Source organism: Camelus dromedarius, chromosome 1, assembly GCF_036321535.1.
Source record: "Camelus dromedarius isolate mCamDro1 chromosome 1, mCamDro1.pat, whole genome shotgun sequence".
Lineage (NCBI taxonomy): Eukaryota > Metazoa > Chordata > Mammalia > Artiodactyla > Camelidae > Camelus > Camelus dromedarius.
In genome coordinates, this window is record NC_087436.1 from 121,671,266 (window position 1) to 121,698,968 (window position 27,703).

At 52.1% G+C, this 27,703-nt stretch overlaps 1 long non-coding RNA gene across 1 annotated transcript; it reads left to right on the forward strand.

Moving 5' to 3' along the window:
- The first annotated feature begins 61 nt into the window (after nucleotides 1-61).
- On the forward strand, nucleotides 62-19,447 carry LOC135322236 (uncharacterized). Its single transcript, XR_010382552.1, has 3 exons — nucleotides 62-244; nucleotides 7,403-7,464; nucleotides 18,470-19,447. It is a non-coding gene; the product is annotated as an uncharacterized LOC135322236 (long non-coding RNA).
- Nucleotides 19,448-27,703: the final 8,256 nt, after the last annotated feature.

A 27,703-nucleotide genomic window follows, 5' to 3' on the forward strand; every position in this document is an offset into this window, starting at 1 on the left:
CCTGCGGGCCCCGCCCCGCCTCCCCTGGCTCCCCGGCCCCACCCAACCCAGGGCCCGGGACTCACTACTTTGGCCGCCTCCAGGCCCTGGGCACAGCTTGCAGCACTCGGGGTTCAAGGATTGGCTCAGGGTTTGGGGAACTCCCTCCTTTCCCCACCCCCGGTCCGCGGGAGAAGAAGGCAGGAGTTGGCTGCTGGTGTGGGCACACCATCTTTGCACCGCACACAACAGGTGCTCAGTAAATGTAAGTGTCTGTTCCCTGTGTGTGTGTGTCCTGCACAGTGACACCTGGTGGCCCCACTGGAGGAGGTGTTGCCTCCCAACCCACTGATCCTGATCCTGAGCGAGGAGGCAGCATCCGTCTCTGACCCCATCCCTGCCTCCAGGGTCTGACTCAGGTTAGGAGGCAGGGGCAGGGCATGGGATGACCCCATCCTCCGTCCCCTTCCTTGCCCCGAACATCTGGCAGAAGGGTGCCCTTGTTTCAGAAGAGCCTCCAGGACATTTTTCAGGCACTTCCAGGCAGTGACACAGCCCTTGTATCAGGGCTGGACTCCTATGGCCCAGAGGTCTTGTTCCAATACTGGGAGGCCCAGAAAACAAGGTATTTTAAACTTTGTCTCCCAGGGAAGGCCCCCAATCGAGGCCCTTCCCCACAGCCATAGAGGGGGGTGGGGTGGTACAAGTCCAGCTTTAGCCCCAGATTATCTGGTTTAAAGAGCAGGGGCCTAGGGGGAAGGGGACCTGTCAGGTCTTGCAGGGGAAGGGGCTTTCTGGGAGGAAATGGTTTCCAGGAGAAAACCCTCAGGGGTGACGTAAGTGGTGGAGATAGAGTGAAGGTGTTCTAGGGAGAGGGGGCAAGGCCACCAAGCTTGTGAGGGCCTGGAGCCTTCCAGGGAAGGGGTGGAAAGCTTCGGGCATATGAGGAGGGGGAGGGGAGGTGCATCCCCACAAGGAGTGGGGCTGGGACCCCGGTCCCAGGGCCTAGGAAGCTGTGAGCAGGAAAAGGACAGTATCTGGCTGAGGGCTGCAGGGGCAGGGGGGAAGGGCAGAAGGCCAGGCCAGCAGAGGCTGGACCTTGTCCAGGGGGAAGCCAAGGTCTGCACCTCTGTGCTAAACTGGACACAAAGGGCCAGAGTCCAGCAGGGCAGCAATAGGAAGGGCTGGACCAGCTGTCCAGATGGGCAGGGCCGGGGGCTGCTCTGGACAGGCAGGGAGGGGGGCTGCTCCGGACAGGCAGGATGGGGGGCTGCTCTGGACAGGCAGAGTGGGGGGTTTCCAGCCGCTGGATTTGGGTTATTCTGAGGCCAAGGTCCCTGAGGAGGCAGCCCCAGGCTATGGGGATGCCCAGAGTTGCAGCTGGATAGAACTTGGGCCATGTCACTGTCCATCTGTCCCAGAGCTACCCATCAGCAGCACACTGGGGGGCAGAGAAGGTAACTAGGTGGGCGGTGTAGGTGGGAAAGGCCAGAATCAAGTGGCTGGGGGGTGCCCATGCCCACTGGGAAGAGACAGGACCAAGGCAGGAAGGGGCAAAGCCGGGGGGGCGTGGGCGGTCAGATGCAAGCAAGGCTATGGGAGGGTATTTAGCCAGCAGGGTCTCAGTTTCCCCATCTGTAAAACTAGGGGGGCATCTGCTGGAGAAGTGGCAGGAGAAGTCTGACAGGATGAGAAAAAGCAGGGAGCCCAGCACCACAGCCCTTCAGCCGCCAGGGTTGGCTGACCCTCACCACGCCTGGCCCAGGGCCACCCTAGCTCTGTGACTCCACCCATCCTCAGTGCAGCCCAGCTCTCAGGGGTGGACTTGGACCCAAGAGATCCTGAAACCTGCCCTGCCACAGAGGCTGTCATGGAGGTGCCTTTAGCACCCCAGGAGGTCACCTCACTCTGGAACAGGGCTCCATGTGAAAGAGGCTCGGTGTTGGCCGAGCCGAGCCCCTGACTGTGCGCTCACTGCCTCAAGGCTGGACACACGTGCTCCCTGATGCCTGGTTTGGCAGCCCCTGTGCCAGAACCCTGGGCCCCCCGAGATGATTCAGGGAACCACCTCCCACTGCAGCCCATGGGAGGGAGCAGGTGCACAAAGTGTCACCATGAGTGACCTCTTAGCAGGTGGGTGGTTGGGGAAGGGGACAGAGACCAGGAACAGAGACGAGCAAAGCCAGACGTCGGTGCCTCCGGCTGGAGCATGAACCACGGGGCAGGGCAGGCAGGGGCTGGCTTCAGATGCTAAGTTCTGAGGAGGCAGAGGGCAGACCAGGACAGAGAGGCCTGGTCATTGGGATCACTGAAGACCAGGTGCCCCAGAGAATTAGCCCCCAGGAATGCAAATCCGCCTCCAAACAGGGAATAAGATGCAGCCTCCACTTTGGAGAGAATCCGACCACTCACATTGCATTGTTCCTGTCCTTGGTCCCCGGCCCAGCCCCAGCTGTGAGGGAGGGCAGAGGGGACCCTGGTTAGGGCCTCAGGGCAGCTCAGAGCAGCCTCTCAAGCCAGGACCTACAGGAGGCAGAGGCCAAAGGAGCCAGGCAACCAGGGTTCCCCTTGGAGCTGGCAGTGAGGAGGGTCTCACCTCTGGAGAGGGTGTGCAGGCAGGCCCAGTGCTGCAGGTGAGCAGAGGTGAGGCAAGGCACCCTGGCTGACCAGGGAGCAGGTGGAGAGCCTCTACAGAGCATCCCCATGCTAAAGGCACATAGGTGACACCTCATCTCCACTCCAGAACCAGTCCCCCTGCCACGCCTACCACTAGGGTAGCCATGGCTGCTGATTTGGTGGCTGCGCCAGGGCCCAGAACATCCAGAGGCAGCTGCAGTCTGGGGGTGGAGGCAGGACCTGCGCACCTCGCGCAAAAGACTCAGGCTTTAAGCAGCACCCGCGTGAGCCCTGACCACGCCCTCAGTCACCACCGGCTTCTGCGCTGCCCGTGTCAGGCTCATGATCCGTGGCCCCCGCACCAGCTCTCCGTGGATGTGCCTGACATCACAGGCTTAACACATCTGCAAGTCAGCACCTCATTTCCCAGCCTTCCGCGTCTGGGCGGCAACTGCAAGGCCACTCTTGCTGAGGGGCCTCTTGCCTGCATCTCGGTCTGGAAGCCCCGGTGGCTCTGAAGTTCACCTGGGACTCTGCCCTTCCAGGACCCTCCCTGCCCCATCCTCCCCTATCTGCTCTCTGGCTCCTGTCCTTGCCTGGCAGGGTCCTTGGTCACATGAGAGGGATCCAATCCCAACATCAGACCATGTCACTTGTCCACTCTGGACCCGAGTCCTCCCCACGGGCACACGCCTGTGCAGTCCCTCTCTCCCCTCTCTGAGCTCTTCCCTCTCTGATCCCCAGGTCCCCACTCCATTGGCCCCACTAGCCACCTGGCTGCTCCTCCAGGGCCAGGCACCACCTGCTTAGGGCCTTGGTGCTCACTGTCCCCTCCTCCTGGATCACTCTTACCCCGGATTTGTGTGTGGCCCACCTCCTCAATTCCCTTGGTCTCTGTTTCAGCATCACTCTTGACACAGTCCTCTCCTCAATCCTCTGCTCAAAGCTGTCCACCGTCCTCGTGCTCCCTCCCTCCCCTGCCTGCCTTTCAACCCCTCTATCTTTGTATTTGTTATGGTCGGACGCCCTCTGTTCTGTCATCTCACAAGGCCAGAACCACACTTGCCGAGTCGCTGTGCCTTCCTGGCACAGAGTAGATGCGCAGTGAGTGGCTGAGGAAGGACTAGACAAAGGCCTTAAGGGGCGGCCCGAGGGAAGGGGCAGGCATAGCAGAGCTGCCCACCTGGGTCCCACGTCCAGAGGACCCTGGAAGCTTCAATCTTCTCGTCCATCCAACAACCCCAGGAGTGGCCCCGTGGTCTTACCAAGCACCTCCTCACCAGGCTGCCTGGGGGGAGAGAGAAGGGGGCCTGGTACACGTTGGCAGGCCGCTCCTGGGCAGGGCCAAGGCTCAGGACTGCACCACTGTACCCTCTGGCAGCTTGCCTGCCCAGCTGGACAGCAGGGAACAAGTTTCCTCCCCACCGCAGCCCCTCCAGGGGGACGCCTTTTGGCGCTGCCCTGGGCAGGGACTCTGGCCACACCACCCAGCCGGCAAGGGAGGGGACTGAGACTGAGGGGGTGCTGGCTGCTGGGCTGTGGGGAAGCCAGGGGAGGGTGCTCCGGTGGCTCTGAGGACAGGACCTGGGGCTGGGACCTCTTCCAGGGGACTAACAGTGCGTGCTGTGGTAAAGAGGACAGGTGGGGCAGGAGCTGTTCGTCTTGGGCTCCAGCCAGTCCAGAGCCCCGGGCCTGGCCCCAGTGCTCTCTTGTGGCGCCTTGCCTGGGTGGGAGCTGGGGGTGTTCTTCCCATTGCTGGAACCCAGGGGAGAGCAGCAGACGGAGCGCCAGGGCCAGAGTGGGCAGGGGAGGGTGGCTGCCAGGACGCCTGTGTGCTGGGCTAGCTTTGGAGAGTCTGGTCGACTCCAAGCCAGAGCGCCTGCAGCTGGCTTCCCCTCTGCCCCGCCCTCTTGCACCCCTCCCAGGACAGCCAGCTCAGGATCACTACCCCATGAGGCCTCCCAACCCCCCAACACGACTGCTCAGACGCTCACCTACGTCCGAGCCTCAGCCACCATGCGGCACAGGACTCGCTGGACTTCCTCACGCCCCACCTCAGTCTGGGCTCCTGGGGACAGGGTCCTGGCCATCAGTTCTGGGTCCCAGGACAGAGCCCTGCCTAGAGGGTGGCCCCCATCTGTGGACCTCTGGCCACGTTGCCCGCTTTCAGCACCTCCTGCCCCATGCAAGCCTGGCCTGAGTGCAGGCCAGCTGGAGCGTGCAGGTGGACGTAATCAGAGGCACCTCTCTGGGACGCTGGGCCTGAGCAGGCCCTGACCACCTAGGAGGGCTCTCCCAGCAGGGACACAGCCTGTGCAAAGGCCTGGGCAGGAGGAAAATGGAGTCGTGGGCTGTAAAGCCAACTCAAGGGCCAGCCAGCGCCCTCTTGCCCAGTGGGCTGCACCCTGACGCCGGCCTCATCGGCACCCCAGCCTGCATCAGTTGCTGCCTTCAACCTCTGAGAGGTTTGTTTGGGTAAATTTTCTGCATAATGGTGTCAGGCAGGCCCCACTGGGAAATTCTATTTAAAACACCAGCCCCCGCAGGTGGAGGGCACGGGCCCACGCAGACACCATGTTTCTATTTTTATATCCAAACTTGCCTGCCCTCAGCCCCCGGAGCCCAATTTGGAACTTGAAAGAGACCCATTCTATTCTGAGTCCTGCTTCCGCCCTGCTAGTGTGGAGGAGGTGGGTGTTTGTACACACGGAGCCTTCTCCACCCTCCTCCCTCCCACACTCTCCCTCCTGGCAGCCCCTGTCCCCTGTAGGCCATGTGACCCTCCAGGAAGGTACTGGGCTTGGGAGGTGAAGGCCTCACATCACCCCCAGGGGGGCCCCAACCACCACCCCAGCCCAGGGTCTGGGGGCAGCGGGCTCTTCCCTGGCCAGCGCTGGACACTGGGATGAGGTGCATGAGACCAGAGAGGGCGAGGTGGCCTGTGCAGTTGTGAAGCCCTCCTGGACCAGAGGCGGGAGGAATGAGGTTAAGCCTAGGAGACTCCCCGGAGGAGAAGGGACCCCCCCCGGAGGGACTCGGCTCCCCCAGGCCTACCCCCCCCCCCCAGCAAGGCCGGCCGCCTCAGCGGGAGTGAATGCGGGATTGCTCCACCAGGCTCCCAGAGCTCCGTGCCTGGCCAGGCCTCTCTCAGGTTCTGGGAGGGTCTTGTCAGATCTTTGGCCGCCTGGCCAGCCCAGGGCCCCAAGGAACCACTCCCTTCCCACTTCCACTGATCCATCCTCAAGTGTGGTCTTGGCCTTGATTCCACTCTGGTGGGTCCCCAGAACCATGACGGGCCACGTGAAGACCCCCTGCTGCTGCCTGGGGTCAACTCCCAATCAAATGTACCCTCCTCTGGCCCGTCAGTCCAACTCATGAATTGCACCCTGACCCCATGATGACCTCCTGTGCTTGCATCCCCACCCAGGCTGAGTGTCCCTGGCTCAGGACCCAGAGTGGCGCCCACCATGGGAGATCAGAACGGCTCAGGTCCAGCACGCCCGGCTTCTGAGCCCCCTGCCGGCAAGCCCTTCCTGACAGTGGGCAGGGCTGGGAGAAGATGAACAGTGAACCAAGCAGTTCCCCGTTCAGGGATGGCTATGGGATCGAAGGGGAGGAAGCCTTGGGTGTCTTGGGGAAGGGGCAGAGTCTGCCTGACAAGGATGCCAAGAGCAGAGAGGTTTCTGTCTCACCAGGGAGCTGGGATCAGCCCGTGAGGAAGGCCAGGGGGAGGGGGAGGCTTGCTGGAGGCCTGGCTGAACAGGGCCCCGTTCTGGGGGGCACACCCATGGCCTTCCCTGGGGCCGAGAAGTGAACCTCTCTTGGCGGGGCTGGGTTCTATGCCCAGGAAGTCTGGCAGCAGGGCCTGTGTGCAGCTCCCACAGAATCACACGGAAACACAAAGTTGCCTTCTTTCTCTTTCTGCTTCATACTGCAAAAACTTAAGAGCAAAGTCATGTCTGCTTACCTCAACTCGTTTTTCCTTCAATTTTTTTGGTGGGGGAGGTAATTAGGTTTCTTGCTTTTCTTTCTTTAACGGAGGACTGGGGATTGAACGTGCCTGCATGCACTCTACCACAGAGCCATACCCTCCCAGCCTCCACTGGTTTGTAAATATTTGTAAATGGTTGGCCAGGAATGCCGTGCGTGAATGCCTGGCTAATCATTAGACGGAGAAAGAGACCCTGCCTCCCATTTCACACCGAAGTAAGTTTCAGCCAGATCAAAGACTTGGAATGTGAAAAACAACGCAAAAAAAAAAAAACAAACAGAACATAAAAAGAAAATGTAGACGCTTGTGTCCTGTGGAGATGAGACAGGCTTTCTGGGTGCGAAACCAAAGGTAAAATGACCAGCTTTGGAGTAGATAGAGGAAAGAGCCAGTAGATACGGCCACATAGAAGTAGCCCCCAAAAGGCGGGTATCAGGACACCACAAACAGAATTGAGAGGACGCCGACGACCTGGGAAGGAATACGTGCAAAACGCGTGAAGCAACAAGGGGTCAACACAAAAAGCGTTTTTACAAGTTATTTACAAGTTTCTACCTTTAGTTGAAAATGGGCACAAATAGCAATTCATGAAGAAGAACTAACTATACGTGACCAATAAGACAAGTTTAAACCCATTCTATCTCCCTAGTAATTAATTAGATACAAATGAGAACAATGAGGTAGCATCTTTTGCTTTTTAAAGATAAAGCTTTCACGTGGCACCCCAGTATCCAACAGCAAGTAAAAGCGGCATTTTGTCTCTACACCTGCATGTATTTACCTGTTATAAGGAGAATCTATATTTACTCTTTCCAGGGCGGCACAAAAATGAGTTGATCCTGAGGCACAAGTTCACATCCCACCTGTTTACCAACAAGGTAAAACTGGGCGTGTAACTCAATAGTGTGTGTTTTTAATTTAGTTTCTACTCATTATCCGAGTTATGCATGCATGTAATTTAAACAGTGAGTTTTACAAGGCTTCTCACAAAACACCACAGTCCCCTGCACCTCATTTTCCATCGCAACTTTTAACTCAGTCTTTTGGTTTCACCTCTGTATCCCCAAACCACACGCTTAGACTGCAACTTCCTGACCTCCAGTATCATCCTACCAGCATCTTGTTTTGATCAACAGTCATGGTTGACATCATTATGATCTGACACGGACTCTGTTCGTGTCTGAGCCGCACAATGTACGCAGCATGGCAACTTTTCCTTTCTTGCTCAACTTCTCGTTTTCCCTGGAGTTAGTGTCATATTTTAATTTTGCTTCATTCTCATTTCTTACTCAACTCCAAATTCTGCCAAGTGTCCACATCTGCCCCAAGTCACCCGGTGTCTCAGGTGTATCACCTCGAAATAGACTCAGTTCTAAGCTGGGCACAGCCTGCACGCTGGGAACTGCCTCACCAGCACCCTGAAGTCCCCGACGTCCTCTCCGCGGCTGGATCCCCTGCTTCCTGCATCCCACGACTTCCTCTTTCTTGCTTTCCTCCCTCTGTTTGGTGGAGCATACCAAGTAGCTTCCTGAGAAAGGGTGCAGGCACATAAATTTTTTGAGGCCTTATCATTCTGAAAATATCTTTCCTTTACCCTCACTCTTGATTCACAGTTTTGTTAGTGGACAGAAGGACCCCAAATTGGACAGCCCACCGGTAGTCCAATCACCTTTTGTTATTGGCTCTCTCCTCCCGTGGAGTTCAGCCCTAAAACAGAAACCTGGGTGGGAAAAGAGAACAGAGAAAGAGATACGAGTATGTCCTTGGGATCGATGGAGCAGGTGTAGAACACAGAACGTCCACTTGTAGGGCTTTGACCTTGGAGCCAGCCGTGGGATATGAGAAACAATCTTTTTTTTTTAACAGCCTGGCACTTTCGTTCCCTTGTTGTTAATCAGCCAGGATCCGTGAGCCTGCCTCATCACCTCTCTCAGTTTGGCTGAGCATCGAATTCTGGCTTGGAAAGCATTTAACTTCAGAACTGAGAGATTTTGTCCGTTGTCTCCCAGCTTCGAGAAGTCTGAATCCAGTCTGATCCTAGTCATTTGTATGTCACCTGCTGTTTCTCTCTGGATGCTTCTGGGATCTTTTCTTGTCTCTTTGTCTCTAGTACTCTGAAATTCCCTTTTGATGTGCATCTATTTTCATGCTTGGACCTGAGTGTTCAGTGGATCCTTTCAATCTGGAAACTCAGGTTTAATTTCTGTGAAACTTTCCAAATTTCTTTGACTATTTTCTGCCCTCCTATTCTCTTTCTAGAACTCCTGCTATGTTGATATCAGATCTCCTAGACCTGTTCTCTAATACTTTCCTCTCCTTTTTCTCCCTTACTTTCAACTTCCCCCCCAACTTTTTGCTCTACTTTCTGCAAGATTTCCACAATCTTGTCTTCTAACCCTTCTACTGAGTGTTCTAGTTCCATGATTATATGTTTAATTTCCAGGAGCTCCTTCTAGTCTGTAAGCGTTCCTTCTTTATAGTGCCCAGTTCTTGTTTCATGAATACATTTTCCTTTGTCTTCCTGAGGATGTTAATGAGGGTTTTTCTAAGTCATCTGTTTCCTCCCAGTTGCCCTTTTCCTGTTTGTTTTGCTTCAGTCTTCCACATTACAGGGGTCCCTCGGACGTCTGGTCCTCCTGGCTGGCTGCTCAGCCTGGAGAGTGGAACTTGTGAGCAAGGCTTGTTGACTGTGAGCTTTACCATGCAGTGATTGGCAGGAAACAGCCTTTAGGGTCTCCTTGCTGATCAGATTCTCCCATATCCTACCCAGAGGGGAGACCCAGTCTCCAGGGTTCCAGCGTGGGTGGGTGGGATATGGCTAGGGACTCAGCATTATGTAAATGTGGACTGGACCCCCCCACCTGCTCCAGGCCTGATGTCCCCAGTCCAGAGAAGCCAGGCAAGATGCCTGCAGTGTGTGACCTGGTGGGGGACGTCCAGATGCCCAGCTGTGGGTGGGGGCTGGGGGAAGACCTGGTTCTCTGCTATGTTTCCAGCCAGCCCTGCTTATTTTAGCTCCACTTCACTCACACTTCTAGAGGCCTCCGGGGCCATCAGTTCTGAGTCTTTTAGAGAGGAGTGTGAGGCGCTGGGGTCATGGGGACACAGGGGGGGTCCTGCCTCTATCCCGGGCCACCAAGGCTGGAGTTAGTCTCTCCCTCTGAGCCCCATCTTCCCACATGCTCAGTGAGGACTGCATTTTCCTGGGCTTTTCCCACATGAAGGGACTTTGCACCCAGGGAGGAGCATCCCGGGAGTGTCCGCAAACACCTGAGGCGCCCAGCAGGCTGTGACCTGACTCACCACGCTAGAAGCTGCCCTCCTGGGCTTGTTTGCCCTTGGCAGTCTCTGCTGCAAAACCTCTTTGCTAAAAATAACTCCAATCAGCCTTAAGCTTTGACATCAAACGTCTTAACTCACAGATAATACTTTTTTTTTTCATTGAAGTATAGCTGATTCATAATGTGTTAGTTTCTGGTCTACAGCAGAGTGATTCAGTTATACACATATATATTCTTTTCCATTATAGATTACTGCAAGATATTGAATGTAGTTCCCTGTGCTATACAGTAGGACCTTGCTGTTTATTTTGTATACGGTAGTTTATATCTGCTAATCCCAAACTCCTAATTTTTCCCTCCTCCCTTCCCCTTTGGCAACCATAAGTTTGTTTTCTGTGTCTGTGATCCTGTTTCTATTTTGTAAATAAGTTCAATTCTGTCTTTTTTTTAGATTCCACATTTAAATGATACCATACAATATTTGTCTTTCTCTGATTTAGTATGATAATCTCTAGGTCCATCCATGTTGCTGCAAATGGCATTATTTCATTCTTTTTTATGGCTGAGTAGTATTCCTCTCTGTGTGTGTCTGTGTGTGTATACTACAACTTCTTTATCTAGTCATCTGTTGATGTACACTTAGCTTGCTTCCATGTCTTGGCTATAAATAGTGCTGCTATGAACATTGGGGTGTATGTATCTTTTCAAATTAGAGTTTTCTCCGGATATATGCCCAGGAGTTGGATTGCTGGATCATATGGTAAATCTATTTTTAGTTTTTTAAGGACCCTCCATACTGTTTCCACAGTGGCTGCGCCAATTTACATTCCTACCAACAGAGTAGGAAGGTTCCCTTTTCTCCACACCCTCTCCAGCATTTATAGTTTGTGGACATTTTAATGATGGCTAGTCTGATGGGAGTGAGGTGATACCTCATTGTAGTTTTGATTTGCATTTCTCTGATAATTAGTAAGACTGAGCATCTTTTCATGTGCCTATTGGCCATCTGTATGTCTTCTTTGGAGAAATGTCTTTTTAGGTCTTCTGTCCATTTTTTGACTGAGATGTTTGTTTTTTGTTATTGAGTTGTATGAGCTGTTTGTATATTCCGGAAGTTAAGCCCTTGTCAGCTGCATCGTTTGCAAATATTTTCCTCCCATTCCATAGGTTGTCTTTTCATTTTGCTTATGGTTTCTTCTGCTCTGCAAAAGCTTGTAAGTTTGATTAAGTCCCATTTGTTTATTTTTGCTTTTATTCCTATTGCCTTGGTAGACTGGTAGGAGAATATTGTTGCAATTTATGTTAGAGAATGTTTTGCCTATGTTCTTGCAGATAACACTTATGCCGTCACTCAACACCTGAGTTGACAGGTAACAGCTTGGTTATCAGCTGACACCTCAAATATCAGCCAACACCCTCACTGATAGCCAAGAAGGAGGTTCTGTCTGGTTATGAAATATAGTTACTCCCCTGTGTGTGTGAGTGGGTGGCTCCTGGGAGGAGGAAAGTGGCTCCAATAAAGAAGGAGGCACCAAAGACCCAAGAGCCACCATCACCATGTAGCCCAGGGACCGTGAGGCTGGGGGCTCTGGCGAGCATCACCCTCACAAGTGAGGTCACCTCCAGCTTACGGGCACACCACCTTCATCAAGATGAAATGGCCTTTCTGGGAGCAGAGACCACTAGCCACACTGTGGGCACTTGACGCAAATGTGTTTCATAAATGATAAAAGCAGCTGCACACGGCTACTCTCCATTGAACAGATGCAAACACTGAGGCCAGAGAGGGGAGAGATTTGTCAAGGCCCCCGCCCCGGGCTGCACTGGTTTCCTGCCCTGCCCATCCTCAGCTGCCATGCTCCATACTCACCACCACTGGAGGCTGCCAAAATTGCCCAGCCTGCAGGTGCCCCCACCGGGGTCCTCACTCCTTCTCCTGGCCCTGGGGACCCTGGCTGGGAGAGCCCTGCCTTGTTGACCCCTTTAGAAGACTCCTACTTCCAGGGCTGGAAAAGCAGATTGAGGGTCCCAAGAGTTGGTCCATGGCAGACCCCTCTTTCCTATAGGAAGGCTTAGAATCTCCTTGAATCCTCTCCAGGGCTAGAGGGCCTGGCAAGAAGCCCTAGCACTAAATATGTCTGGGAAATGGAGCAAGATGGAGAAAAATGGTGTTCCCAGAGGGGCTCTCAGTGGGCAGGAGCAGGTTAGGAGGAGGCCTGGGAGGAAGGCGGCAGGAGGGGGCAAGCCACACCTCCACTTGGCTATTCCCCTAGAGCTGGGGTGGGGGGACAGGGGTGCTATCACGCAGGCTGGACAGGACATTCCTGCAGGGGCCACTGGAGCCTGCCTGAGCTCTAGGGACTGGCAAGGGTCCAGATCCTCTCCTGGCCCCACACCCCCCACTGGGGTCCCAGCTCAGCCTCATCAAGTCATTTGTTCACAAGTGCATACCACACACATTTACTGAGCACCTAAACCTTCATTCATTTTGCTGAGGGCCTCCCGCAGTGAGCTGGCTGCCAAGGTGGCTGCCCCACACCCCACTCCCCCGTCCCAGGCCTACCCCTTGCTCAGGCCTATGGCCCCAGGGCCTCCTCCAATTTCTGCCTCACCACCCTCTAGTCTGCATGTGTTTCCCATGCCTGCTGTAACAATTACGTCAAACTCAGTGACTGAAAACAACACAAATTTATTATCTTACAGTTCTGGAGGGCAGAAGTCTGACATGGGTCCCACTGGGCTGAAACCAAGGTGTCTGCAGGGCTGCATTCCTCTGGAGGCTCTGAGGGGAGAAAGCGTTGCCTGGCCTTTCCCAGAGCCTAGAGGCTGCCCCACCCTTGGCCGTAGCCTCTCCCTGCATCCTGAAAGCCAGCAACAGCAGGTGAAGCCTCTGGGCTTTCCCATAGTAGCTCCCTCTGCCTGGAACGCTCTTCCCAGAAATCTGCATTTCCTGCTCCTTCATCCCCTGCAAGTCCTTACTTAGAGGTCCTGCTTCACAGTACCCGCCTCTGTCCTGGCACCGCCATCCCTCTTACCTGCTAGGGAAGGAGAAAGCTCTCCAAAAGCAGAGCATGCAGTAACAGTGGCCCTGGGCCTGCCAAGACCTGGAGAGTGATCGCCACGCTCCTTTCTCTCCCCTTTAGTCCAGCCACACCTAAACAAGGGCACTCGGGACAAAGACTGTCCCACAGTGTGGCCGGGATGCTCTCAGCAGCAGAGTGTCAGGGAAGTAAGAGGCCATGGATTATGGGAGGAGAGAGAACACTGAGGGGAGGGAAGTGTGGCGCCCGTCCAGCCAGTTTGCCCAGGGGAGATCCACGATCCACGTGTTCAGATATTTCAGAGCCACACATCAAACTCTGAGCCGTGTCACAGAAACTCTCTCTCCTTGTCCACGGGTGAATACACCTCGCGGCATCCTGGAAGGGCAGCTCTGGGTTCATGGTCTGGGTTCATGGTCTGGAGCTTCCCTGAGTTCTTGGCGTGAACCTCCAGCACAGCAGGAGAGTGGGCCGCGGCCCCTGTTCCGAGGCCTCCAGCCTCCCCGGGATACACTCCGAGGTGCCCAAACCCTCTCACTGCTGAGCTCTGTCTGCAGCTCACCAGGGCCGCATGCACCAGTGGCACAATCTGCCCTCAGGGTGACAGAGCTGGGGACAAGGGCAGCCCAGGGCCATTTGCCCAGGGAATTCTGGGTCCTGGCCCCCAGAGGGTGGTCTAGCCGTGAAGCACAGGCTCTGAATGGCCATGCAGACCCCTCCTGTGTAGGGAGGGCATGGGCAGAGGAAGGCAGAGTGGGGTCCAGGGCAGGGGAAGCCTGCAATCGGGAAGACAAGGGCCATCACCACGGAAACCAGTCAGTGCTAACCAGCGCACCCAAGGCCGGTGCCATGGCAGAGACCCCCTTCCCCAGAGCCGCAGGACCCCTGAGCTCCCCTCCCAATCCGCCTGGACACCGTTGTGGAGGGATAAGCTGGGGAGGGAAGGCGGTGTGCAAGGGCATGTTTCCTAACACAGTCAGGATATATCTTTAGGGCCATGGAAGCTTCTGGATTGAACCACACTTTAGACCAACAGGACTGAAGTCGAAGTGTCCCTGTAGTGCGCATGGGCGCACGAGGGCGAGCAGGCTGGTGTCTCTGCTCTGAGATGAACTTGAGACGAACGAGGTTGTTGAGGGAGGTGAAGAGGCCTATGGGGCAGCGGGGGCAGATTCCACGTGCTCAGGAGCAGCCAGGAGCTGGGGCGCCGGCCCCGGAGCTTGGGTGCTGGGGGAGGGCTTGCTCACGGACAAGTCCCGCCTAAGGCTCTGATCCCCAAGCCGGTTGGCCCCCGGAAGCTGTGGGCCATGTCACCCCCTTGTGGACACTCGCGGGATGGCCTCTTTCCGCCCCTGAGGGCTGAGGGCATCCTGGGGCCGAGTGTGGTCTCAGGAAAGAGGTAGCCCAGAGGGACGCCACACAGGAGCCCGGCCAGCCTGGCACAGGCCAGCCTGGCACCAGCCAGGTCTCCTCTGCTGTGCCCGGGCCCCCTCCGTGGTGTCAGATGCCCCTGAGCTCTGCCCAGGGGCCGAGCTGCCCTGAGGTGCCTGCGCTCACCAGGAACCAAATAGGTCTCCCACAGAATTTGCATTTCGGTCACTCAGTCAAGAAATGACTGTGGGCAGCCTGTCAGAGGTTGTTTCTCCAGGGAGGCCGTTGGTGGGCCCTTGGGCTCCGAGGCAGCGCGGCCAGAGGTTGGTTGGCCAGGGGGTCCTCCCAGGGCCTGTATCCAGGGTCCTGTGCTCCCAGGGCTCCGGGTGTCCCTGCTTCTGAGTCTCCGCTGCCCGCGGCCCACAGCCCCGGCAGTCCGCCCCGCGCCCACTGATGGGGAGAAGGTGCGAGGTCAGAGAGGTCATGGGCCACGGTGGGCCACGGGGACAGAGCTGAGGAGCCGTCTCCGGCTCACACCACCAAAGGTGCCAAACACGGCCTCACCCACATCAGCTTCAGACTCTCAGGTGGGCCTGGCGTTTTCTGTCTCTTGCCTGCCTCTCAGGCGGTTGCTGCAAGCTGCTCAGACACACCATTTGGGCGATCTCTGTTTCTTCCCCTGCTTTCCCGGGTCTACAGTGCACAGGTTTGAGCTCCACCAGCAGGACAAGCAGGTGGTTTCCTTAGATCTTGCTGCAGCGGAGCAAGGGGCAAGAGTAGGACTGAGCGGCCCACTCCCCGCCGTGTGCGCGCGGCTCGCACAACGCTTCAGGGAAGACACTGCACCCGGGCTGGGAGGCTCACCCTGTCCAGTCCCCGCTCCGTGCCCTCTCCCGCTTGCCCAGCCTCCGCCGCGGTTCTTGCCCTTGCTGGTCCTTGACGACTCGGTTCCTTCCCCAGATGCCTGTATGGCTCCCTCCTCCCTCCTGGTGTCTAATGACAGGTCACCTGTCTTCCCTGCCCTCTCTGGACGAAAGCCTCCTGGGGGTCAACGAAGGCACCTGGAGGAGGGGGGACATGAAAGGGTGAGTGGGGTGGGGCCCCAACCCCCATGCCCCAACTGAGCCTCCCACACCCTGCCTGCCCCTCGTGGCAGTCTCCCTGCTGAGCGGGACCGAGGGAGCCCCATGGGGGGCTGTGGGGATGGTGAGGAGGAAGGGGACAGGGATGCCGGGCCTGGAAGGGGCCTGCTGGGCAGCTCAGGGCCTCTCTTCTGGGAGGTGACCCAGCACAGGTTGTCCTGCGACCACCACGGTGCCGCCTGTGAGCCCCACCTCCTGTGCGCACAGTCCCTCCTTCTGCGCCCCCTGATCCCAGCGTGATCCTGCCTACCCTACAGCCTGCCGCCACCTTCTGATGAGCTAAGGTCCCACTCATCAGGGCAAAACAATACAAAACAGTAAACAAAGCCAGTAGCCCTGACGCCCGAGGCCCCCTGGGCCCGTGGAGGCCTGCTCCTCTTTCAGGGTCACACTCTGTGAGGCAGGCACAGGGGACCCCAGATCCAGGGGCACGTGGGGCACTGTGGGTGGAGGGAGATGGTCTCCTCTGGGGCACTGGGTGACATGGGAGCTCTTGAGCTGTCATTTTCAGCAGGGGTTTTGGTGAAGCCAGGAGGTTGGCACACCCAGGCAGCGGGCACAGAGCAGACTGTGCCCATCAAGCTTCTGGTCTGTGGCCATGCCACTCCTTGGTCTGTAGCCGTGCCACTCCATGACTGTCTTCACGTGAGCTCTCTTTTGTGTGTCTGTCTCTTCCTCTTTCCCTTGTTAAGGACACTGGTCATTGGATTTAGGGCCCATTCAGATAATCCTGGATGATCTCATTTTGAGATCCTTAAATTAGATCCCATCTGCAAAGACTTTTTCCAAATAAGGTCCCACTCATAGGTTCTGGGGTATAGGATGTGGACATGCCTTTTTGGGGGGCACACGTCCCCTCACTGCAGAGGGGATCCACACAGCTGCTCAGAGGATGCATCACGTCACAGAGTGCCCAGTGCTGGCCAGGAAACCTGGACGAAGGCGCACCCGTGACCCCACGGGAGAAACATTTCCAGCTGCATGAGGGCAGGGGAACAGGGCAGAGGTGGCAAGAGGCGTACTCAGCCACCAACCAAACACACAGGGCCCGGGCCAGGGCACAGGCTGGGGGCTCCTACCTGGTTCCCCACTAGGCTGTCAGCCATACCGCCCAGCTGCCCTGGCCTTTGTCCTCTCGTGCTGTTGTGCCGGGTGACCCCACATTCGAGGTAGCTGTTAGTCTACACAAAGTGGAAGGAACAAGCATCTCAGGCAGACGGAATAGCAGGTGCAAAGTCCTGAGGCAGGAAAGAACTTGGTGTTTTTGAGGGGCTCTCTCAGAATGGCTGGTCCACGGTGACCACAGGTGAGGGGGTGTGGACACGTCTGAGAACAGGCAGGGCACAGCCTTCAGCAGCTTCAGGCTGGAGGTGGGGGCTCAGGCCTGCCGATTGGGATTGGAGGCCACTCAGGGTGGCTATTCCCGGGCAGCGGCAGACAGCAGAAGCAAACAAGCCATCCAAGGCCGCATCTCACACGACCTCCGCGGGCTGAGCTCAGTGTCAAGCGGGCAGAGCATAGGCTCCGCCCGCTCTAGTGCAGGTGCCCAAGCTACGTGGCAGAAGGGTGTGGCGAGAAGTGGTGGAAATCTGGGAGCAATAACCCAGCTGCCCCAATCAGTAATATACATTTGCTGCCAAAAGCCCTGCTGTCAAGACCACCCTCAGATTCAGGGGTTCACAAGAAGGACTCACAGAGCTCACACAAGCCACCACACTCACAGTTACAATTTATTACAGAAAAGGATACGCATTAAAACCAGCAAGGTAAAAGGCAGGGCGCAGGGAGACCTGGCACCAGCTGCCAGGTGTCCTCTCCTGGGGGAGTTGGCCAACAGCGCTCACTCCTCCCAGCAGCACGTACGCCAGCCCGGGAAGCTGGCGCAGCTGTGGTGTGCGGGGACCCTGCGGTGACTGGCTGGTTCCTCCGTCTCCGGCCCCTCCAAAGGTCGAGGTGGTACATCAGGCCCCACAGCCCTGCCGTAAGTCACACTGTTGGCGCAGACTGCCTGCTGTGACCCAAAGCCTCCAGGAGGCGAAGATACATTTCCCAGGCGGGATTTCCCAGGACCAGGCGGCTCTGCTCTGTGGGTGGAGGGTCTTGATGGTCCCGGCCCCCCGCGACCTCAGGAGTCGGAAGGCAGGCCATGGGCTAAGAAGTCTTTCCACAGAATCACAGCCAAACAGCCCAGTCTGTGCCTGTGTGGGTTTTGAACTTGCTGAAAGGTAACGGTGGGCCCCACCTGTTGGTGAATTGGGCTACTGGAAATACGTTAACAGTCTGCGAAATCGAAAGGATGAGGGGAAGCTGATGGTGAAGGTCTTTTTTTCTTTTGGATCTTTTTATTTTATTTTATTTTATTTTATTTTTTGGTGGAGGTACTAGGGATTGAACCCAGGACCTCCTGCATGCTAAGCATGCGCTCTACCACTGAGCTATACCCACCCCCGTTTTTGGATCTTTTTTTTTTGCTGTCAAAGAGGGAACCCAAGAAGAAAATGCAGCAAAGAAGAGAGACGAATTGGATTTCCACGAAGGTCGTGTGAAAATTAATAAAGGGAGAACTCACTAAACTGGAGACGGGCGGCCATAAGGGGGAGCTCTCACACACAAATCGCTGGATTCAGTACAGATCCCAGCGGGAGGAGATGCGTGTGTTGAATCTCCCGCAAAAAGTGACACGACTTCACCTCCGCCAGCGGGAGGAAGAGCTTCTCCTTGACTGGCAACACTTGAGCCAGTGCGAGGCGGACACCACACAGCCAGAGAAAAGCCGCTGTGCTCTGACGTCCCAGCTTCCTCCCCGGGGCTCCTAGTGACAGCCCCGCCCAACTTCCCCGGTCTCCGCTGTAACAGCGTCCTCCCCTTTGGTTTACTGGACTAGCCTGTGGCTCACAAGGTTTGGGTCTTGAGTTGCAATTCTTTGCTGCTCCCAGATAAACCTGTTTCGCTGGTAAAAAAAAAAAAAAAAAAAAAGCATATATATATATATGTGTGTATATAGAACATATATACATGTATGTAAGCCTGGCTGTTTCATTGCTGTAGGTCAGCCTTACACAGAGGCCCCATGGAGGGCCAGAGAAGAGCCCGGCAGCTCCAAGGCTGGCAAGCGAGCAGGCGCGGTGCCCACGGAGCCCACCGAGCTCACGGCTTTCTTGTCGACCCTGGAGTTTGAGGATAAAGTTGTCTCCTGGATTCAAGCCTGTTCTTCTTGTGTTTTGAAGCTCTCCAGGCTTTGTCCGGGGTCTGTTTAAGGGCTTGGTCCTTTCTGTTAAGGCCTTGCTTAGTCTGGAGTGCTTGTTTGGCACTTGGGCCTGACTCTTTTGAAATCGGGCTGTTCCTACTGGACCTGTGCTAGCCTTCGATCTGATGCCTTTTGGAACTGGGCTGGCATTTGTCCTACAGGCTGTTTAAGAATTATTATTTTTTGCTCTAGAGACAAACCTCTGAAAAATGGGATCCCAGTTACGTAAATGTTTTGAAAGCACTCCCGCTTCAGGGACCAAAGCCAATTTTATCTTTCAAAACTGCAGCCCCACCGATGTGTATTTCTAACTAAATGGACTGACTTAACCAAAAATAATTTAGAACATCTGTTACTGAACCAAACTCGGGTCCGCTCACCCGTGTGCAGTGAAGCCAGTCCCCTGACACTGGGTTGTGAGGAACGAAAGTGCAGTGTTTATTGCAGGCGCCAAGCAGGAAGTCCAGGCTAGTGCCGAAAAGACCTGAGCTCCCCGAAGGCCTTCGGGGAAATTTAAAGTTAGGGTGAGGGAGGCGGGCTGTGAGGTGCGTGGTCAGCTCGTGGACGGTCTTCTGACTGGCGGGTGGTGAGTCATCAGGAGTCGACGTCTTCAACCTTCCGGGTCCAACCGGTCTGAAGTCTCCGTGCTTGTGGGCAGCACAGTTAGCTTCTTCCACCTGTCTCCACCAGTCTCTGCAAAATAGCTTGAAGGATCTGGTGCAGGACATTATCTACAGCCCTTGAGCAGGAACTAAAGGTCCTTGACTTTGATGTCTAAATATTATTTTGTCATGTTTGTTTCCTTTGTTTTTGCATTTTCTCACTTCTCTGATTACATTTATTCTTTGGAACTCGGGGAAGGCCTAGGAGGCTAAAGTTTTTCTACAGACAAGAGGCAGGCAGTGGACATGGGTGAGGGGTGGGGAGTCTGTCCTGGGAAGGCCCCACGGAGTCCTGCTTGGATACACATCAGTGGTCATTATGAGGAACTTTTGAATTCCCCAAACTTAACTTTCTTAAAACTCTGTTAGACAGTCATAGCTCGGAAATAGTCAAAACTGAATTGGATGCCTATTTTGATTGGTATTTTGAGGCTTCCAAATATTATCAGGAGTTTAAAGTTGCCTTTCTGTAAAATGCCATAACTAAATGAATTGAGACAAACAGACAAAATGACTTGTGAGGCCTCACGTCCGTCCCCCCAGCTGCTTTGCCTCTGGCTTTACTCTGTTGCCATTTTCCTACTCCAAACCCAACAGAACCTGCCCTTTAAAGTGAAATATTCTGAGCATCCAAACAAACCCCAGATTACTTTTGTCCCCTGGACTTAGGCCAAATTGAAAGCTATAGTTTCCTAAAGTGACTGAGGACCCTATAGATTTGCTGATGAATTTAACATAGTTGGTCAAACCTATCAACCTGGTTTCTCAGATCTGTGTCAGTCCACATGCTGGCTGGTGAGGGTCAAGTCAAATACTGGGTAAACTTAGCCCAGTGGGAGGGGATGTAGAAGAACAAAACCCTAACTTCTGGCGAGCTGGAGCGCTTGCTGGAGTCCTCCACCAGCAGTTACGGCCGTCCTCCCTAGGCCTGGTGAGCAGAACAAAACTCAGGCTTGCTCACCACAATCTGATGAACCTGTCTATGACTATTACCGCCGACTTCAGGTTACTTTTAAGGAAAATTCTTCTCTTCCTTCAGAGGTTGGGTCCAGTAGGGTAGCCTTTAACTCCGTGTTTATTAACGGACTGAACTGGGATCTTTCTCTTTTAATAAAAAACACCAGGATGGAATGGGGAACGAAGTCCATTGCAGATTTGTTAATTTAGCAGATCAGTGTGTTTGAACCCTAGATGAGTCACCAAAAAGAAAGACTGCCAAAATTTTTAATGTATATATTTTTATTGAAGTATAGTCAGTTTACAGTGTTGTGTCAGTCTTCAACACCAGCCAGTGAAGGCTCCTAAATGAAACCAAAAGTCTAGTTTCTGCTATAATTGCAAGGAACCAGGACATTGAAAAAAAAAGATTGTTACAAATTTTAGCATTTCAGGTATCCTCAGCCCTTTAGCAGCCTTTCCAATGTCCTCCTGATGGTGGGGGCTCTGAGGAGCCCCAGGGGCTCTTCTCGCCCCTCCCTCTAATCAGCTTGGAAGAACAACCCTCCAGACTGGGGATGAATGTCTCCGTGTCCTTATCGACGCCAGAGCTACGCTCAGTGCCCAACCCCACTGCTGTAAAACAGCCCCTGCCTCGAAGTACTAGGATGGTTCAAATACAGGGTGTCTCTAGTAACTTTAAATATCTTCCTGTGTCTAAACCTATTCCCTTTCATTTAGGCCCTTTGGGAGATACACACCCTTTTCTCCTTAGCGCCTCTGCCCCTGTTCATTTATTGGCTGAAACTTTTTTGGGGGGTGGGGCGGGTAGGTATAATTAGGTTTACTTATTTATTTTTGATGGAGGTACTGGGGATGGAACCCAGGACCTTGTGCCTGCTGAGCACGTGCTCCACCACCGAGCTCTACCCTCCCTCCCAGGCTGAGGCTTCTTGGAAAAGTATCATGTTGGGATCTCTTTCTCCCAAAAGGGGGAAACAAGTCTAGAATTTGATGATAGCCATCAAAATAGCCACCCAGGTGAATTAAATGAATCTGACACCCTTTATTTGCTTTGTCTCCAACACCCTGGAGCTGATTCTGGAACCACTGATCAGTTAGCCCTATTGAATCAGCTACCATCTTCCTTAAGGGCAAAATCTCCAAAGGATATTGGCAAAAGCCACAGTACACCCCCCAGTAAGATTCAAATGGGGCCCTCAGAACCTCTCCCCAGAATCAATACCCCATAAGTAAAGTCCTTCTTTGCTTTTTAAAACCCATAATAAAAGGTTCCCAGGCTCAGGGCCCCATCACCCCTTGTCCTAGTCCTTCTAATACTCTTATTTTACCTGCGAGAAAACCCGAGGACCTAGGATGGAGGTCTGCCTGGGACCTCGGAGCAGTAAACAACACTGCTATCCCTCGACAGCCTGCTGTTCCCAACCCCACATGCCACGGACACCCATTCCCACGGGAACTAAAGTCTTAACATAGATGATCTAGGCAGTGATGTTTCGTGTTCCAGTTGGTAAGGCTAGCTGATATCTTTTTGCCCTCACCTGGGGAGGATGACAGTGCACAAGAACAGCAATGCCGCAGGGTTGCACAGAAAGCCTTCCTTACTTTGCACAAGTCCTGAAAACTGATTTGGATGACAGAAGGCTTTATGCAGGTTCTACTTGGTTATAATATATAGATGACTTACTTCTATATCCACCTTCTCAATCTGCCTCCCAGGAAAACAACAATCACCTGCTAAAACTTTTGGCCTTAAAGGGATATAAAGTCTTTTAAAAAAAACCCTGCGGTTTGCTCAAACCCAGGATCGATATTTGGGCACCTGATCTTGGAACGAGGACTACATTTGGACCTGGATTGGCTGTATGTCATCCTGAACTCCCCAAACCTAAAACTAAGTGCCAGTTACAAGGTTTTCTCGGGCTAGCTGGCTACTGATGAAAATGGATTCAAAATTTCTCTCTTACGGCTCAGTCCCATCTTCCTTATTGAAACCCAGCAAACTTGGCCCTAATCGAGGGATCAAGATGACATAGCTTTTGAAACCGTAAAGGAAAGCTTAATGAGACAGCCCGGCCTTGGGCATCCTAATTATCAGCTTTGCTTTTTCCACTTTGTATGTGAGAAGGAAGGGAAAGCCCATGGGGTACTCACCTCAAAACATGGGGACTGTCATTGGCCTATTGGGTGTTACCGTCCACAGCGGGACCCTGTGGTGTGGGATGTTACCCTTGCCTCAGAGTCATTCTGGCCACTGCCCTTCTGGTCAAGCCCACCGAATAGATAATCACGGGACCCCTTTAACCACCTTCACACCTCAAGCAGTAGAAGCCCCCCAAATCCTCATCACACGGAACACTTCTCAGTCAGTCGCCTCCCTCCTGTGAAATCCTGTCGCTAACAGCTCCTCACGTAACTCTTCCACGTCGCAACAAGCCCCGCCCTGCTGCCCCTCCCCCTCCTCCTCTGACAAGCCCCTCAGGACTACTGCTGGCAGAGCACCGTCAGACTCCCCGGAACGGTTCCCAGGGACTCCTCCAAGCACGGCGGGCTTTTCATGCGTTACCGACGGTTCCCACCTAGGGCGACAGTGGGGACCCTGTGCCGGCGAAGCTCTTACACCCTTTCCTGAAGTCGTCCAGGCAACACCGCACCTTTGACTACTTCCACCCAGCAGGCTCAATTATATACATACCGTCATTTGGGCTTGAACTTTAGCCGAGGGCAAAACTGCCAACATTTACGTGGGCGGTCAGTATGCCTCTGGGGGCTCGTTACCTTGGGATGCTATGGAACCAGTAAGGTTTCCTTAGCTCTAGTGGGGAAAAGATTAACAATGGCTCCTATATCCGAAATCTATTAGCTGCCCTACTGTAGCCAGCCACCTTGGCTATAATTAAGATCCCTGGCATTCTGAGCTTGACTCCATCGAGGATAAAAACCCACCTCAGTGATATTTCCACTGGAAATGCTGCTCTCCAAGGAACTAGTGGCCAAATCTCCATCACAGTCTGAAGAGATGCTCCTGAGATAACAATCTAGAAAAACTGACTGTAAATGCCCAAAAATTGGTCCCAGAAAAGGAAAAACAATATTGGCCATCTGGTAACTGTTGGTTCGATAAAAAGAGAGCCAAATTACAAACTGGACCTGCCGGGAGTTCTAAGATTCTGATGCCTCACCACTGCACATGGGTTGAAACATTGGTCCCCTGACAAGTGACAGCGTTCATGAACCAGTGTCAGTGGGGAAAAACTAATAAGGCCAGAAAAAGTGCCTGCCTCCTTGTCTCCCGTCCAAACTATAACCCAATCGCGCTGCTCCCAGACATTCTGAATCATCTAAGGGGTCATCTGAGATTCGGCACATGGAATTCATACAGGTGCCCGTCTCATGGACATACAGGTTACCTGTTTTATTATGCTTTCCTTTATTGCACTTGACAGATACTGCATTTTTTACAAACGGAAATTGTGGCAACCCTGTGTTGAGCAAGCCTATCAGCACCATTTTTCCTACAGTGTTGCTTTTAATTACAGTACGTACATTTGCTTAGACATCATGCTGCTGCACACTTAACAGACTGCAGTGCAGCATAAACTTGGCTTTCATACGCGCTGGGGAGCCCCAGAACCCACGTGATTGCTTTATTTTGCTGTTTGCTTTACTGCGTGCTCTGGAAGCAAACCCAAACTCCCTGCAAGACACGCCTGCGCACGTGTGTTAGCCACAGCCTGTGCGTTCTGACGGGACCAAGGCTTTCCCTCTAGGCAGGCCATTGCTTCTCTGTGGCTGTAATTTGGTTAGAAGAGATTAGCCCTACATTTGAACTTCACAGTGATCAAGGGTCAGGTACTTTGGCAAGTCTGTGCCGTTTGGCTGGTTTTACAGTACTTTCACTGTGCTTACCAGCGTCAGTTCTCAGGGGTGGTTGATGGACTAACAGTGCTGTTGACAGCCAACTGGCAGAATTCATAGATACCCTCCAAGCACCCTGACCCAAACCATTGCCGTTGGTCCTTCTGTTTCTCAGCTGTCCCCTTTTGGAGCTCACAGACTCCCACCCTTGGAGACAGTCATAAGACGGCCCAGGCACCTGTCCCCTCCCTCTTTTGATCTGTAGCTGATAAAAGGAGACACGCGTCAATACTGTGAAGGCTTAATTGCTTCTGTTAAAAACAACCACACTCTGGTAGAGCAGTGTTTTCATAGTGCACTCGCAGGAGACGAAGACATTAAGCGTCACGCCTTGCAACCTGGAGAGTCTGTCTACGGGAAAAGACACCTCCAGGAGGACTCTGTTCAGCCTCACTGGAGAGGCCCTTGTCAGGTCCTGCTCACCAAGCCTTGTGCCTCCGAACTGCAGGGAACAGCTCCTGGGTTCATGTGACACATCTAAAGAAAGCACCAAAGCCTGACTGGGTCTCCACACCATTTGGTGACCTGAAGGCAAAGACATCATGGAACAGAAGCACATGACATCTGATGACACAGCTTTCCCAAGTTGTCAGGACCAGGCCTGTTAGACAGTTTAGAATTCGCAGAAGTCTCCCTCTCTTTCATCTAAATGATAAACTGACTGGATTCTCACCCAAATTCATGGTCTTTGAATTTGCAACCTACAGGCTGTATTACTGATAAACCATTTAGTTCCTAACAGTGTCTTTTGAGACAAAACATTGTTTAATTGCTCCGTGTTTATTCCTGCACTGGGTCTCTCCAACGCACTTGTTTAGTTCCTGCAGTTTTGAGTGTGCTCTTGTGTATTCACTATTTTTTCTTTCTTTTTTTAATTGTGGCATAGTCAGTTTCAATGTGGCAGTTTCTGGTGTACAGCATAATGTTTCAGTCATATATATACACACATGTATTCCTTTTTACATTCTTTTTCATTATAGGTCACCACAAGATACTGAATGTAGTTCCCTGTGCTGTACAGTGCAAGCTCGCTGTTCATCTGTTTTTCTGTAGTAGTTAGCATCCGCAAATCTTGGACTGCTGGTTTACCCCTTCCCACTCCCTTTCTCCCTTGGTAGCCATAAATTTGTTCTCTGTCTGTGAGTCTGCTTCTGTTTGGTAAATAAGTTCAATTGTGTCATTTTCTTAGATTCCATAAATAAGTGAGATCATGTGGTATTTTTCTTTCTCTTTCTGGCTTAACTTCACTTAGAGTAATGATCCCTAGGTCCATCCATGTTGCTGCAAATGGCACTATTTTATTCTTTTTTTTTTTATAGCTGAGTAGTATTCTATTGTATATATACACCACTTCTTCTATATCCAGTCATCTGTCAATGGACATTTAGGTTATTTTCATGTCTTGGCTATTGTAAAGTGCTGCTATGAACAGTGGGGTGCCTGTATCTTTTTGAATTAGAGTTCCCTCTGGATATACACCCAGAAGTGGGATTGCTGGATCATATGGTAAGTCTATTTTTAGTCTTTTGAGGAATCTCCATACTGTTTTCCACAGTGGCTGCACCAAACTGCATTCCCACCAGCAGTGTAGGAGGGTTCCCTTTTCTCCACAGCCTCTCCAGCATTTGCCATTTGTGGACTTTTGAATGATGGCCATTCTGGCTGGTGTGAGGTGATACCCCATTGTGGTTTTAATTTCATTTCTCTGATAATTAGTGACATTGGGTATCTTTTCATGTGCCCATTGTCCATCTGCATGTCTTCTTTGGAGAAATGTCTATTTAAATCTTCTGCCCATTTTTTGATTGGGCTTTTTTGTCTTTTTGATATTGAGCTGTGTCAGCTGCTTGTATATTTTGGAAATTAATCCCTTGTCAGTCACATTGTTTGCAAATATTTTCTCCCATTCCATAGGTTGTCTTTTCGTTTTGTTTATGGTTTCCTTTACTGTGCAAAAGCTTATAAGTTTAATTAGGTCCCATTTGTTTATTTTTATTGTCTGGGTAGACTGCCTAGGAGAACATTGCTAAGATTTATGTCAGAGAATGTTTTGCCTGTGTTTTCTTCTAGGAGGTTTATAGTGTCTTGTCTTATATTTAAGTCTTTAAGCCATTTTGAGTTTATTTCTGTGTATGGAGTGAGGGAGTGTTCTAACTTCATTGATTTACACACGGCTGTCCAGCTCTCCCAACACGACTTGCTGAAGAGACTGTCTTTTCTCCATTGTATGTTCTTACCTCTTTTTGAAGATTAATTGACTGTATGTATGTGGGTTTATTTCTGGGCTCTCTATTCTGTTCCATTGATCCATATTTCTGGTTTTCTCCCGATACCACATTGTTTTGTTTTTTTTTTAATTGAAATTTAGTTGACTTATAATGTTAGTTTCAGGTGTACAGCAAAGTGATTCAGTTATACATATACACACATATATATTTTTTTCAGACTCTTTTTCATTATATGTTATTACAAGAAATAAATAGTTCCCTGTTCAATACAGTAGGTCCTTGCCATGCTGTTTTAATTATTATAGCTCTGTAGTAGGGTCTGAAGTCTGGGAAGGTTATGCCTCCAGTTTGGTTCTTTTTCTTCAGTAATGCTTTGGCAGTTCTGGGTCTTTTGTGGTTCCATATAAATTTTAGGATTATTTGTTCTAGCTCTGTGAAAAATGTCCTGGACAACTTGATGGAGATCACATTAAATCTGTAGATTGCTTTGTGTAGTATGGCCATTTTAATCATATCCTTCAAATCCAAGGGCAAGGGGTAACTTTCCATTTCTTTAAATCATCTCTAATTTCCTTAATCAATGTTTTTTAGTTCTTCATGTATAAGTCTTCCACCTCCTTGGTCAGGCTTATTTCTGAGTATTTTTTTTTTTTGATGCAATTTTAAAAGGGATTTTTTTTTTTTTACTTGCCTTTTCTGATGTATCGTTATTAGTGTAAGAAATGCAACTGATGTCTGTATGTTAATCTTGTATCCTGCTACCTTGCCGAATTCTTTTATCAGCTCTAATAGTTTTTGTGTGGAACTCTTAAGGTTTTCTATATATAGTATCATGTCATCTGTATATAGTGATAATTCTACCTCTGTCTTCCTATTTGAAGTTCTTTTGTTTCTTTTTCTTGTCTGACTGCTGTGGCTAGCAGTGTCAATACTATGTTAGATAGAAGTGGTGAAAGCGGGCATCCTTATTTGCTCCAGATTTCAGTGGGAGGGCTTTCAACTTTTCACCATTGAGTATTATGTTGTCTGCCAGTTTGTCACAAATAGCTTTTATTATGTTGAGATATGTTCCCTCTACACCTACTTTGGTAAGAGTTTTTATCATAAATGGGTGTTGAATTTTAGCAAGTGCTTTTTTATTTTGCATCTATTGAGATGATCATGTGATTTTTGCCCTCTCTTCTGTTAATGTGATGTATCACACTGATTGACTTGTGTATGTTGAACCATCCTGGTGTCCCTGGCATGAATCCAACTTGATCATAGTGTA